Source organism: Toxotes jaculatrix, chromosome 19, assembly GCF_017976425.1.
Source record: "Toxotes jaculatrix isolate fToxJac2 chromosome 19, fToxJac2.pri, whole genome shotgun sequence".
NCBI classification, from domain to species: domain Eukaryota; kingdom Metazoa; phylum Chordata; class Actinopteri; family Toxotidae; genus Toxotes; species Toxotes jaculatrix.
Window position 1 is genome coordinate 16,230,659 of NC_054412.1, and position 12,022 is coordinate 16,242,680.

Genomic DNA, 12,022 nt, shown 5'->3' on the forward strand with positions numbered 1-12,022 from the left:
TTGGCCTCAAAATGTCATAAAAAACGTCATAGTATAGTAAGGCATCAAAATCGCCCAAAAAAAGTCATACTTTAGTATGACCTCAAAATGTAATAAAAAACGTCATAGTATAGTATGGCGTTTTTTTCGGGCAAAAAAAGTCAACATTTTTTTTAACCTCAAAATGTCATAAAAAACGTCATAGTATAGTAAGGCATCAAAATCGACCAAAAAAAGTCAAATATTTTTTTGACCTCAAAATGTCATAAATAACGTCATAGTATAGTATGGCGTTTTTTCGGCCAAAAAAAGTCAAAAATTTTTTTGGCCTCAAAATGTCATAAAAAACGTCATAGTATAGTATGGCGTTTTTTTCGGGCAAAAAAAGTCAACATTTTTTTTAACCTCAAAATGTCATAAAAAACGTTATAGTATAGTATGGCGTTTTTTTCGGGCAAAAAAAGTCACAATTTTTTTTGGCCTCAAAATGTCATAAAAAACGTCATAGTATAGTATGGCGTTTTTTTCGGGCAAAAAAAGTCATACTTTAGTATGACCTCAAAATGTCATAAAAAACGTCATAGTATAGTATGGCGTTTTTTTCGGGCAAAAATAGTCAACATTTTCTTTAACCTCAAAATGTCATAAAAAACGTCATAGTATAGTAAGGCATCAAAATCGCCCAAAAAAAGTCATACTTTAGTATGACCTCAAAATGTCATAAAAAACGTCATAGTATAGTATGGCGTTTTTTTCGGGCAAAAAAAGTCAACATTTTTTTTAACCTCAAAATGTCATAAAAAACGTCATAGTATAGTAAGGCATCAAAATCGACCAAAAAAAGTCAAATATTTTTTTTAACCTCAAAATGTCATAAATAACGTCATAGTATAGTAAGGCGTTTTTTCGGGCAAAAAAAGTCAAAATTTTTTTTGGCCTCAAAATGTCATAAAAAACGTCATAATATACTATGGCGTTTTTTTCGGGCAAAAAAAGTCAAAATTTTTTTTGGCCTCAAAATGTCATAAAAAACGTCATAGTATAGTATGGCGTTTTTTTCAGGAAAAAACAGTCATACTTTAGTATGACCTCAAAATGTCATAAAAAACGTCATAGTATAGTAAGGCATCAAAATCGGCCAAAAAAAGTCATACTTTAGTATGACCTCAAAGTGTCATAAAAAACGTCATAGTATGGTAAGGCATCAAAACGCCCAAAAAAAGTCATACTTTAGTATGACCTCAAAATGTCATAAAAAAACGTCATAGTATAGTATGGCGTTTTTTTCGGCCAAAAAAAGTCAAAATTTTTTTTAACCTCAAAATGTCATAAAAAACGTCATAGTATAGTAAGGCATCAAAATCGGCCAAAAAAAGTCAAATATTTTTTTGACCTCAAAATGTCATAAAAAACGTCATAGTATAGTATGCCGTTTTTTTCGGGCAAAAAAAGTCAAAATTTTTTTTGATCTCAAAATGTCATAAAAAACGTCATAGTATAGTATGGCGTTTTTTTCGGGCAAAAAAAGTCAACATTTTTTTTTACCTCAAAATGTCATAAAAAACGTCATAGTATAGTAAGGCATCAAAAACGACCAAAAAAAGTCAAATATTTTTTTGACCTCAAAATGTCATAAAAAACGTCATAGTATAGTATGGCGTTTTTTCGGCCAAAAAAAGTCAAAAATTTTTTTGGCCTCAAAATGTCATAAAAAACGTCATAGTATAGTATGGCGTTTTTTTCGGGCAAAAAAAGTCAACATTTTTTTTTACCTCAAAATGTCATAAAAAACGTCATAGTATAGTAAGGCATCAAAATCGGCCAAAAAAAGTCATACTTTAGTATGACCTCAAAATGTCATAAAAAACGTCATAGTATAGTATGGCGTTTTTTTCGGGCAAAAAAAGTCAACATTTTTTTTTTACCTCAAAATGTCATAAAAAACGTCATAGTATAGTAAGGCATCAAAATCGGCCAAAAAAAGTCATACTTTAGTATGACCTCAAAATATAAAAAACATCATAGTATAGTATGGCGTTTTTTTCGGGCAAAAAAAGTCATACTTTAGTATGACCTCAAAATGTCATAAAAAACGTCATAGTATAGTATGGCGTTTTTTTCGGGCAAAAAAAGTCAAAAATTTTTTTGACCTCAAAATGTCATATAAAACGTCATAGTATAGTAAGGCATCAAAATCGGCCAAAAAAAGTCATACTTTAGTATGACCTCAAAATGTCATAAAAAATGTCATAGTATAGTATGGCGTTTTTTTCGGCCAAAAAAAGTCAACATTTTTTTTAACCTCAAAATGTCATAAAAAACGTCATAGTATAGTATGGCGTTTTTTTCGGGCAAAAAAAGTCATACTTTAGTATGACCTCAAAATGTCATAAAAAACGTCATAGTATAGTATGGCGTTTTTTTCGGGCAAAAAAAGTCACAATTTTTTTTGGCCTCAAAATGTCATAAAAAACGTCATAGTATAGTATGGTGTTTTTTTCGGGCAAAAAAAGTCATACTTTAGTATGACCTCAAAATGTCATAAAAAATGTCATAGTATAGTATGGCGTTTTTTTCGGGCAAAAAAAGTCACAATTTTTTTTGGCCTCAAAATGTCATAAAAAACGTCATAGTATAGTATGGCGTTTTTTTCGGGCAAAAAAAGTCATACTTTAGTATGACCTCAAAATGTCATAAAAAACGTCATAGTATACTATGGCGTTTTTTTCGGGCAAAAAAAGTCACAATTTTTTTTGGCCTCAAAATGTCATAAAAAACGTCATAGTATAGTATGGCGTTTTTTTCGGGCAAAAAAAGTCATACTTTAGTATGACCTCAAAATGTCATAAAAAATGTCATAGTATAGTATGGCGTTTTTTTCGGGCAAAAAAAGTCAACATTTTTTTTAACGTCAAAATGTCATAAAAAACGTTATAGTATAGTATGGCGTTTTTTTCGGGCAAAAAAAGTCACAATTTTTTTTGGCCTCAAAATGTCATAAAAAACGTCATAGTATAGTATGGCGTTTTTTTCGGGCAAAAAAAGTCATACTTTAGTATGACCTCAAAATGTCATAAAAAACGTCATAGTATAGTATGGCTTTTTTTTCGGGCAAAAAAAGTCAACATTTTTTTTAACCTCAAAATGTCATAAAAAACGTCATAGTATAGTATGGCGTTTTTTTCGGCCAAAAAAAGTCAACATTTTTTTTAACCTCAAAATGTCATAAAAAGCGTCATAGTATAGTAAGGCATCAAAATCGGCCAAAAAAAGTCAAAAAATTTTTTGACCTCAAAATGTCATAAAAAACGTCATAGTATAGTATGGCGTTTTTTTCGGGCAAAAAAAGTCAAATATTTTTTTGACCTCAAAATGTCATAAAAAACGTCATAGTATAGTATGGCGTTTTTTTCGGGCAAAAAAAGTCACAATTTTTTTTGGCCTCAAAATGTCATAAAAAACGTCATAGTATAGTAAGGCATCAAAATCGGCCAAAAAAAGTCATACTTTAGTATGACCTCAAAATGTCATAAAAAACGTCATAGTATAGTATGGCGTTTTTTCGGCCAAAAAAAGTCAAAAATTTTTTTGGCCTCAAAATGTCATAAAAAACGTCATAGTATAGTATGGCGTTTTTTTCGGGCAAAAAAAGTCAAAATTTTTTTTGACCTCAAAATGTCATAAAAAACGTCATAGTATAGTAAGGCGTTTTTTTTCGGGCAAAAAAAGTCAACATTTTTTTTGGCCTCAAAATGTCATAAAAAACGTCATAGTATACTATGGCGTTTTTTTCGGGCAAAAAAAGTCACAATTTTTTTTGGCCTCAAAATGTCATAAAAAACGTCATAGTATAGTATGGCGTTTTTTTCGGGCAAAAAAAGTCATACTTTAGTATGACCTCAAAATGTCATAAAAAATGTCATAGTATAGTATGGCGTTTTTTTCGGGCAAAAAAAGTCAACATTTTTTTTAACCTCAAAATGTCATAAAAAACGTTATAGTATAGTATGGCGTTTTTTTCGGGTAAAAAAAGTCACAATTTTTTTTGGCCTCAAAATGTCATAAAAAACGTCATAGTATAGTATGGCGTTTTTTTTGGGCAAAAAAAGTTAAAATTTTTTTGACCTCAAAATGTCATGAAAAACGTCATAGTATAGTATGGCGTTTTTTTCGGGCAAAAAAAGTCAAAATTTTTTTTGGCCTCAAAATGTCATAAAAAACGTCATAGTATAGTACGGCATCAAAATCGCCCAAAAAAAGTCATACTTTAGTATGACCTCAAAATGTAATAAAAAACGTCATAGTATAGTATGGCGTTTTTTTCGGGCAAAAAAAGTCAACATTTTTTTTAACCTCAAAATGTCATAAAAAACGTCATAGTATAGTAAGGCATCAAAATCGACCAAAAAAAGTCAAATATTTTTTTGACCTCAAAATGTCATAAATAACGTCATAGTATAGTATGGCGTTTTTTCGGCCAAAAAAAGTCAAAAATTTTTTTGGCCTCAAAATGTCATAAAAAACGTCATAGTATAGTATGGCGTTTTTTTCGGGCAAAAAAAGTCAACATTTTTTTTAACCTCAAAATGTCATAAAAAACGTTATAGTATAGTATGGCGTTTTTTTCGGGCAAAAAAAGTCACAATTTTTTTTGGCCTCAAAATGTCATAAAAAACGTCATAGTATAGTATGGCGTTTTTTTCGGGCAAAAAAAGTCATACTTTAGTATGACCTCAAAATGTCATAAAAAACGTCATAGTATAGTATGGCGTTTTTTTCGGGCAAAAATAGTCAACATTTTCTTTAACCTCAAAATGTCATAAAAAACGTCATAGTATAGTAAGGCATCAAAATCGCCCAAAAAAAGTCATACTTTAGTATGACCTCAAAATGTCATAAAAAACGTCATAGTATAGTATGGCGTTTTTTTCGGGCAAAAAAAGTCAACATTTTTTTTAACCTCAAAATGTCATAAAAAACGTCATAGTATAGTAAGGCATCAAAATCGACCAAAAAAAGTCAAATATTTTTTTTAACCTCAAAATGTCATAAATAACGTCATAGTATAGTAAGGCGTTTTTTCGGGCAAAAAAAGTCAAAATTTTTTTTGGCCTCAAAATGTCATAAAAAACGTCATAATATACTATGGCGTTTTTTTCGGGCAAAAAAAGTCAAAATTTTTTTTGGCCTCAAAATGTCATAAAAAACGTCATAGTATAGTATGGCGTTTTTTTCAGGAAAAAACAGTCATACTTTAGTATGACCTCAAAATGTCATAAAAAACGTCATAGTATAGTAAGGCATCAAAATCGGCCAAAAAAAGTCATACTTTAGTATGACCTCAAAGTGTCATAAAAAACGTCATAGTATGGTAAGGCATCAAAACGCCCAAAAAAAGTCATACTTTAGTATGACCTCAAAATGTCATAAAAAAACGTCATAGTATAGTATGGCGTTTTTTTCGGCCAAAAAAAGTCAAAATTTTTTTTAACCTCAAAATGTCATAAAAAACGTCATAGTATAGTAAGGCATCAAAATCGGCCAAAAAAAGTCAAATATTTTTTTGACCTCAAAATGTCATAAAAAACGTCATAGTATAGTATGCCGTTTTTTTCGGGCAAAAAAAGTCAAAATTTTTTTTGATCTCAAAATGTCATAAAAAACGTCATAGTATAGTATGGCGTTTTTTTCGGGCAAAAAAAGTCAACATTTTTTTTTACCTCAAAATGTCATAAAAAACGTCATAGTATAGTAAGGCATCAAAAACGACCAAAAAAAGTCAAATATTTTTTTGACCTCAAAATGTCATAAAAAACGTCATAGTATAGTATGGCGTTTTTTCGGCCAAAAAAAGTCAAAAATTTTTTTGGCCTCAAAATGTCATAAAAAACGTCATAGTATAGTATGGCGTTTTTTTCGGGCAAAAAAAGTCAACATTTTTTTTTACCTCAAAATGTCATAAAAAACGTCATAGTATAGTAAGGCATCAAAATCGGCCAAAAAAAGTCATACTTTAGTATGACCTCAAAATGTCATAAAAAACGTCATAGTATAGTATGGCGTTTTTTTCGGGCAAAAAAAGTCAACATTTTTTTTTTACCTCAAAATGTCATAAAAAACGTCATAGTATAGTAAGGCATCAAAATCGGCCAAAAAAAGTCATACTTTAGTATGACCTCAAAATATAAAAAACATCATAGTATAGTATGGCGTTTTTTTCGGGCAAAAAAAGTCATACTTTAGTATGACCTCAAAATGTCATAAAAAACATCATAGTATAGTATGGCGTTTTTTTCGGGCAAAAAAAGTCAAAAATTTTTTTGACCTCAAAATGTCATATAAAACGTCATAGTATAGTAAGGCATCAAAATCGGCCAAAAAAAGTCATACTTTAGTATGACCTCAAAATGTCATAAAAAATGTCATAGTATAGTATGGCGTTTTTTTCGGCCAAAAAAAGTCAACATTTTTTTTAACCTCAAAATGTCATAAAAAACGTCATAGTATAGTATGGCGTTTTTTTCGGGCAAAAAAAGTCATACTTTAGTATGACCTCAAAATGTCATAAAAAACGTCATAGTATAGTATGGCGTTTTTTTCGGCCAAAAAAAGTCAAATTTTTTTGGCCTCAAAATGTCATAAAAAATGTCATAGTATAGTATGGCGTTTTTTTCGGCCAAAAAAAGTCAAAAATTTTTTTGGCCTCAAAATGTCATAAAAAACGTCATAGTATAGTATGGCATCAAAATCGGCCAAAAAAAGTCATACTTTAGTATGACCTCAAAATGTCATAAAAAACGTCATAGTATAGTATGGCGTTTTTTTCGGGCAAAAAAAATCAACATTTTTTTTAACCTCAAAATGTCATAAAAAATGTCATAGTATAGTAAGGTATCAAAATCGGCCAAAAAAAGTCAAAAAAATTTTTGACCTCAAAATGTCATAAAAAACGTCATAGTATAGTATGGCGTTTTTTTTTTCGGGCAAAAAAAGTCATACTTTAGTATGACTTCAAAATGTCATAAAAAACGTCATAGTATAGAAAGGCATCAAAATCGGCCAAAAAAAGTCAAACTTTAGTATTTCCTCAAAATATGTCAAAATTGGCCATGTTTTGGAAGTTTTTCCTGCTTCTGGTGAATAATGAAATAGAGACTTCTTCTGGCCGACAAGGTTTTATTTTCATTGCAAAGAAATGGTCAATCGGTACACAAAGCAGTCCTAGTGAAGAAAGATCCTGAACATTGGGTGACCTCAGCATTTATGCTTGAGGTGTGTTTCACATCCTTTTGGCATTGGCATGGACTCCCTGCAGTGTGTCTCACATCTAGGGTAGCCTGCAGGATTTTGCATCCAGGTGATAGGTATTAAGAGGTTTAGGTACCACAGTCTAATGCACAAAAGATCTAATATCTTAGTGAAAAAGAAGGAAGTGGGGTACCTCACGAAGAGAGCCAAATTGCGATTACAGTAGGTATTAAGAGGTCTTGACATTACAATGTAATACACAAGGATCTGGTATGTTGGTGAGAAGGAAGGAAGCCAATTAAATTGCATTTTCAGTTCCCTGCTTTTGATTATTCATTAATCACAAACAAAAAGGAAGAAGCAAAAAAAGATAAAATAAAGCAAGATAAAGTACAATAGAATGGTTATGACTAAATTATCAGACACATTAATTCACATGAATATTAAAATATAAATAAAAAAACAAAACATTATTTACAGAACATCATCATCAGAGTCAGAGCTGGGGTAGTGATGGGGATCAGGAATGTGAAATGAGGCTGAATTTGGATCAGCATTGTTAATGTTCACATAAACATATGCGGAAGAAAATAACTAACTGAGGTAATCACTGTAAAAAAACATGAGGTACTTGTCATATTTGTCATAATATGCATGAATTTAAGTTGAAAGCTAAATGTTGGAATAAACAGTACAGGTGAATGTTACACTTTGTGTTTCTGTCAATCTGACAGAAACACAAAGTGATAGGCCAGTGAACATGATAGGTCAGTGTTTCTTTCTTAAGTCCTTAATCAGCACCCAGTTGTCAGGTTGGAAATCATGGAGTGATGTGGAAGCTGGTGGTGGAAGGGCTGACCAGTGTAGGGGAGTGGCCTGGTTACAGGTTCCACTCCTAGAGATGGAGGTATGCCAAAAAGAATTTCAAAGGGACTCATGTTCACTGTGGACCTTTTTCTCGTTCTCATATGCATTAGAACAATAGGCAGAGCCTCACAACACTTACTATACTATACTATGATTTTTTTAATGACATTTTGAGGCCATACTAAAGTATGACTTTTTTTGGCCTGTTTTGAAGCCTTACTATACTATGACGTTTTTTTGACATTTTGAAGTCATATTAAAGTATGACTTTTTTTGGCCAATTTTGACGCCTTACTACACTATGACATTTTTTGGCATATTTTGAGGCCTTACTATATTATGATGTTTTTTGGCCAATTTTGAAGCCTTGCTATACTATGACGTTTTTTATGACATTTTGAGGCCATACTAAAGTATGACTTTTTTTGGCCGATTTTGACGCCTTACTATACTATGACATTTTTTATGACATTTTGAGGTCATAAAAAATGACTTTTTTTGGCCGATTTTGATGCCTTACTAAACTATGACATTTTTTATGACATTTTGAGGTCATACTAAAGTATGACTTTTTTTGGCCGATTTTGACGCCTTACTATACTATGGCATTTTTTATGACATTTTGAGGTCATACTAAAGTATGACTTTTTTTGGCCTATTTTGAAGCCTTACTATACTTTGACGTTTTTTGGTATATTTTGAGGCCACACTAAAGTATGACTTTTTTGGTCTCATTGTCTCTGTCTCAGCAGTGCGATGCCGGGGACACGCCCCACTATTTGAGAAGGACTGCCTTTTAGTAAAATTAGGAAATAGGAATAGGAAAATTGGTCAATACATTGAAAGAGGTGGTAAAAGAGAAAACAGATTTGTCACATTGTCATGATAAAGACAACCAGTGTGTTAGTAAAAAGGAAAAAAAACTGCATATTCTTCAAAAGGCACCAGAGTTCTCTTTGTGTAGAGTTACTCTGTACTAAATCAGTTTAGCTCAAACACATTGGCATGATAACAAGAGTACAGCTTTATCATTAGGTAAACAGTATTTAAAACAGCTGTTGCGTAGTTAAAATGTTGTAATAATGGTTAAAAAAAATTTAACTAACTGTTTTGGTTGAAATCTTTTTCAAACATATTAAATACATTCAATCCAGGGCCTTATAAATAACATTAAAACACTTTACAGTATCACCTCCTTCAAAGTATTTCTCACACTTTGCTGTGAAAGCTCAGAGTCTTACCCTTCTGCTCTTGAGCACCTTCAGTGATTGAGGTAGTCGAGGAGGATTATTGTTGAGTGCAAAGCCTTCTAGTGTAGTCAAGTTGCTCTTTGTTCTGGATGAGCACCAGTCAGGTAGATTCACCTGTAGGCACCGCGTGTTTGGGTTTGTTGAGATACAGATAAAGGTTCACGTGAGGTTGAGCTAATCCGTGAGGGGTTTGGACCCGCTGACTGCGGACTCATCCAAGTCTGAGTTGGTCAGACGTTTGTGAGGAGCTGTAGCAGAGAAACAGAGGGGAGGGTGGAAAGAAGGAGGGCAAAAGAAACAAAAGAAAAACAATTATATCACCCAGTTACAATCAAAAATGTGGAAATAAAATTCCTTGCTGTTGTTAGATGAAGTTGTTCCTTATAACAAATAGCACCTAAATGATTAACACTACTGGTAACTGCCACTACTGGTAACTGCCAGTTGTCATTAATATGTGTGATCTGCATTCTGTATTAACACTGGTGTTAAACAGCCATAAATGTTTGGGACATCATAATTGTTGGAGGTAAAAAAGACACAAAGCCACAGAACGTACGCTCCCTCACACTGTGCCAGTATATCTGTAAGCAGCTTAGGAAAGTGCTACAAGTGATTTTGGCTGAGTCACTGGCAGTGATACAGACACACACTTCCAGAGCACTGATGGAAAGTTTAGTCAAGTTTAACTCTGGATGCCATAGTCAAATTCATGATGCATTGTTGTGTACAATACTGTACATAATAATGCATCATGAATTTGACTATGGCATCCAGAGTGAAATTCCTAACTTATATCACATCAGCAAGCTGGTGGTGGAAGGGCTGACCAGTGTAGGGGAGTGGCCTGGTTACAGGTTCCACTCCTAGAGATGGAGGTATGCCAAAAAGAATTTCAAAGGGACTCATGTTCACTGTGGACCTTTTTCTCATTCTCATATGCATTAGAACAATAGGCAGAGCCTCACAACACTTACTATACTATGATTTTTTTAATGACATTTTGAGGCCATACTAAAGTATGACTTTTTTTGGCCTGTTTTGAAGCCTTACTATACTATGACGTTTTTTTGACATTTTGAAGTCATACTAAAGTATGACTTTTTTTGGCCGATTTTGACGCCTTACTACACTATGACATTTTTTGGCATATTTTGAGGCCTTACTATATTATGATGTTTTTTGGCCAATTTTGAAGCCTTGCTATACTATGACGTTTTTTATGACATTTTGAGGTCATACTAAAGTATGACTTTTTTTGGCCGATTTTGATGCCTTACTAAACTATGACATTTTGAGGTCATACTAAAGTATGACTTTTTTGGCCTATTTTGAAGCCTTACTAAACTATGACATTTTTTATGACATTTTGAGGTCATACTAAAGTATGACTTTTTTGGCCGATTTTGACGCCTTACTATACTTTGATGTTTTTTGGTATATTTTGAGGCCACACTAAAGTATGACTTTTTTGGTCTCATTGTCTCTGTCTCAGCAGTGCGATGCCGGGGACACGCCCCACTATTTGAGAAGGACTGCCTTACGGGGACAAATTTCATTGCTGCTTCACTCTGCTCTCATCTGACAATAGAAATAGGCGTTACACAGCAAAAACAATCCTAAATGCAGGAGAGTATTTTATAGTCTCCTGGTGTCTGCAAGACTTGCTGCACTGGTTGGGCCCTCACCATCCGTGTTTAGTGCTAAATTGAACCCCTCTCTGAACCATCAAGTCAATAATAACATCTAACATCTGAAATATGTTTAAGAAGTCATCAGACCTGTGCAGCCAGTCTGTGTTGGAATAAAGTATGTTCTCTTGGAATTGTTCAATATTTTCCTTGGACTTTGGTTTTCCAAATGTACTTAGAACAGTACTTATAGGGGAAGCAGGGATAGAGTAAAGGCTTAGTACAGCTTCATAGCTCATTTTTGCTCTAAGCTTGGTTGAGCTGTGCTTTCTTCTGGATGTTGTTTCATAAAACACTGACACATACTGTCAGACTGGACCAGTAATCACCCGGACTATGTGGAACACTTTCCCTGCCTTTAGTAAGTCTAACAGGAACTGCTCTTTTAGAAATGACTTTCTTTTTTGAAAATGATGATAAATAGATAACAGTGCTGTTCCCTCAGAGGATGAGACAGTACATTAGCACTGAAGTGTGTTAAAAAATGGAAAACTCTCATAAGCTTTGATTTTTATGAGGGAGGGAGACTGCTTAGCCGTCAATTAAGTTTCTTTTTTTCTTCTCTTTGAATATTACAGGCTGCTGTACAAAAGACAACTGCATAAGCTTTTGCAGAAGAGGATTTGTTCCAAAACCCCACAAGCTTGGATTTAGTAAAGGTGCATGCAGGATATTTCTTTTAAGAAGTTTAACTCGATACATTTCTGTGTTTATTTTTCAGATTTAAGAGTGCCACACTGCTCAACAGGAACACAACAGCAGTGAGTAAAACTGAAATTATTACCATGTGGTGTAATTAATCTTTTTCTGAGTGTAATCAACCACTAGAGCACAGAAACAGAGGCATTCAAAGTGGGCAGTATTTATGTATAGAGGGCTCATGTCCTGTGGCAAATTTAATATTATATTAAATATTTTTTATCAGTTACATTTAGATTCGGTGTGTCTGTGTTTAACTTAAAAAAAATCTGACATGAAGCACCAGCA

At 32.9% G+C, this 12,022-nt stretch overlaps 1 protein-coding gene across 1 annotated transcript in view; it reads right to left on the reverse strand.

Annotated features, from left to right (window-relative positions):
* Positions 1-8,769: 8,769 nt before the first annotated feature.
* Positions 8,770-12,022, reverse strand: part of LOC121200073 (centrosomal protein of 128 kDa) — a 40,473-nt gene continuing 37,220 nt past the window's right edge. The window contains exon 26 of the transcript XR_005896486.1: positions 8,770-9,592. The gene's annotated coding sequence lies outside the window, so the exon portion shown is untranslated. The remainder of the gene's footprint in view (positions 9,593-12,022) is intronic.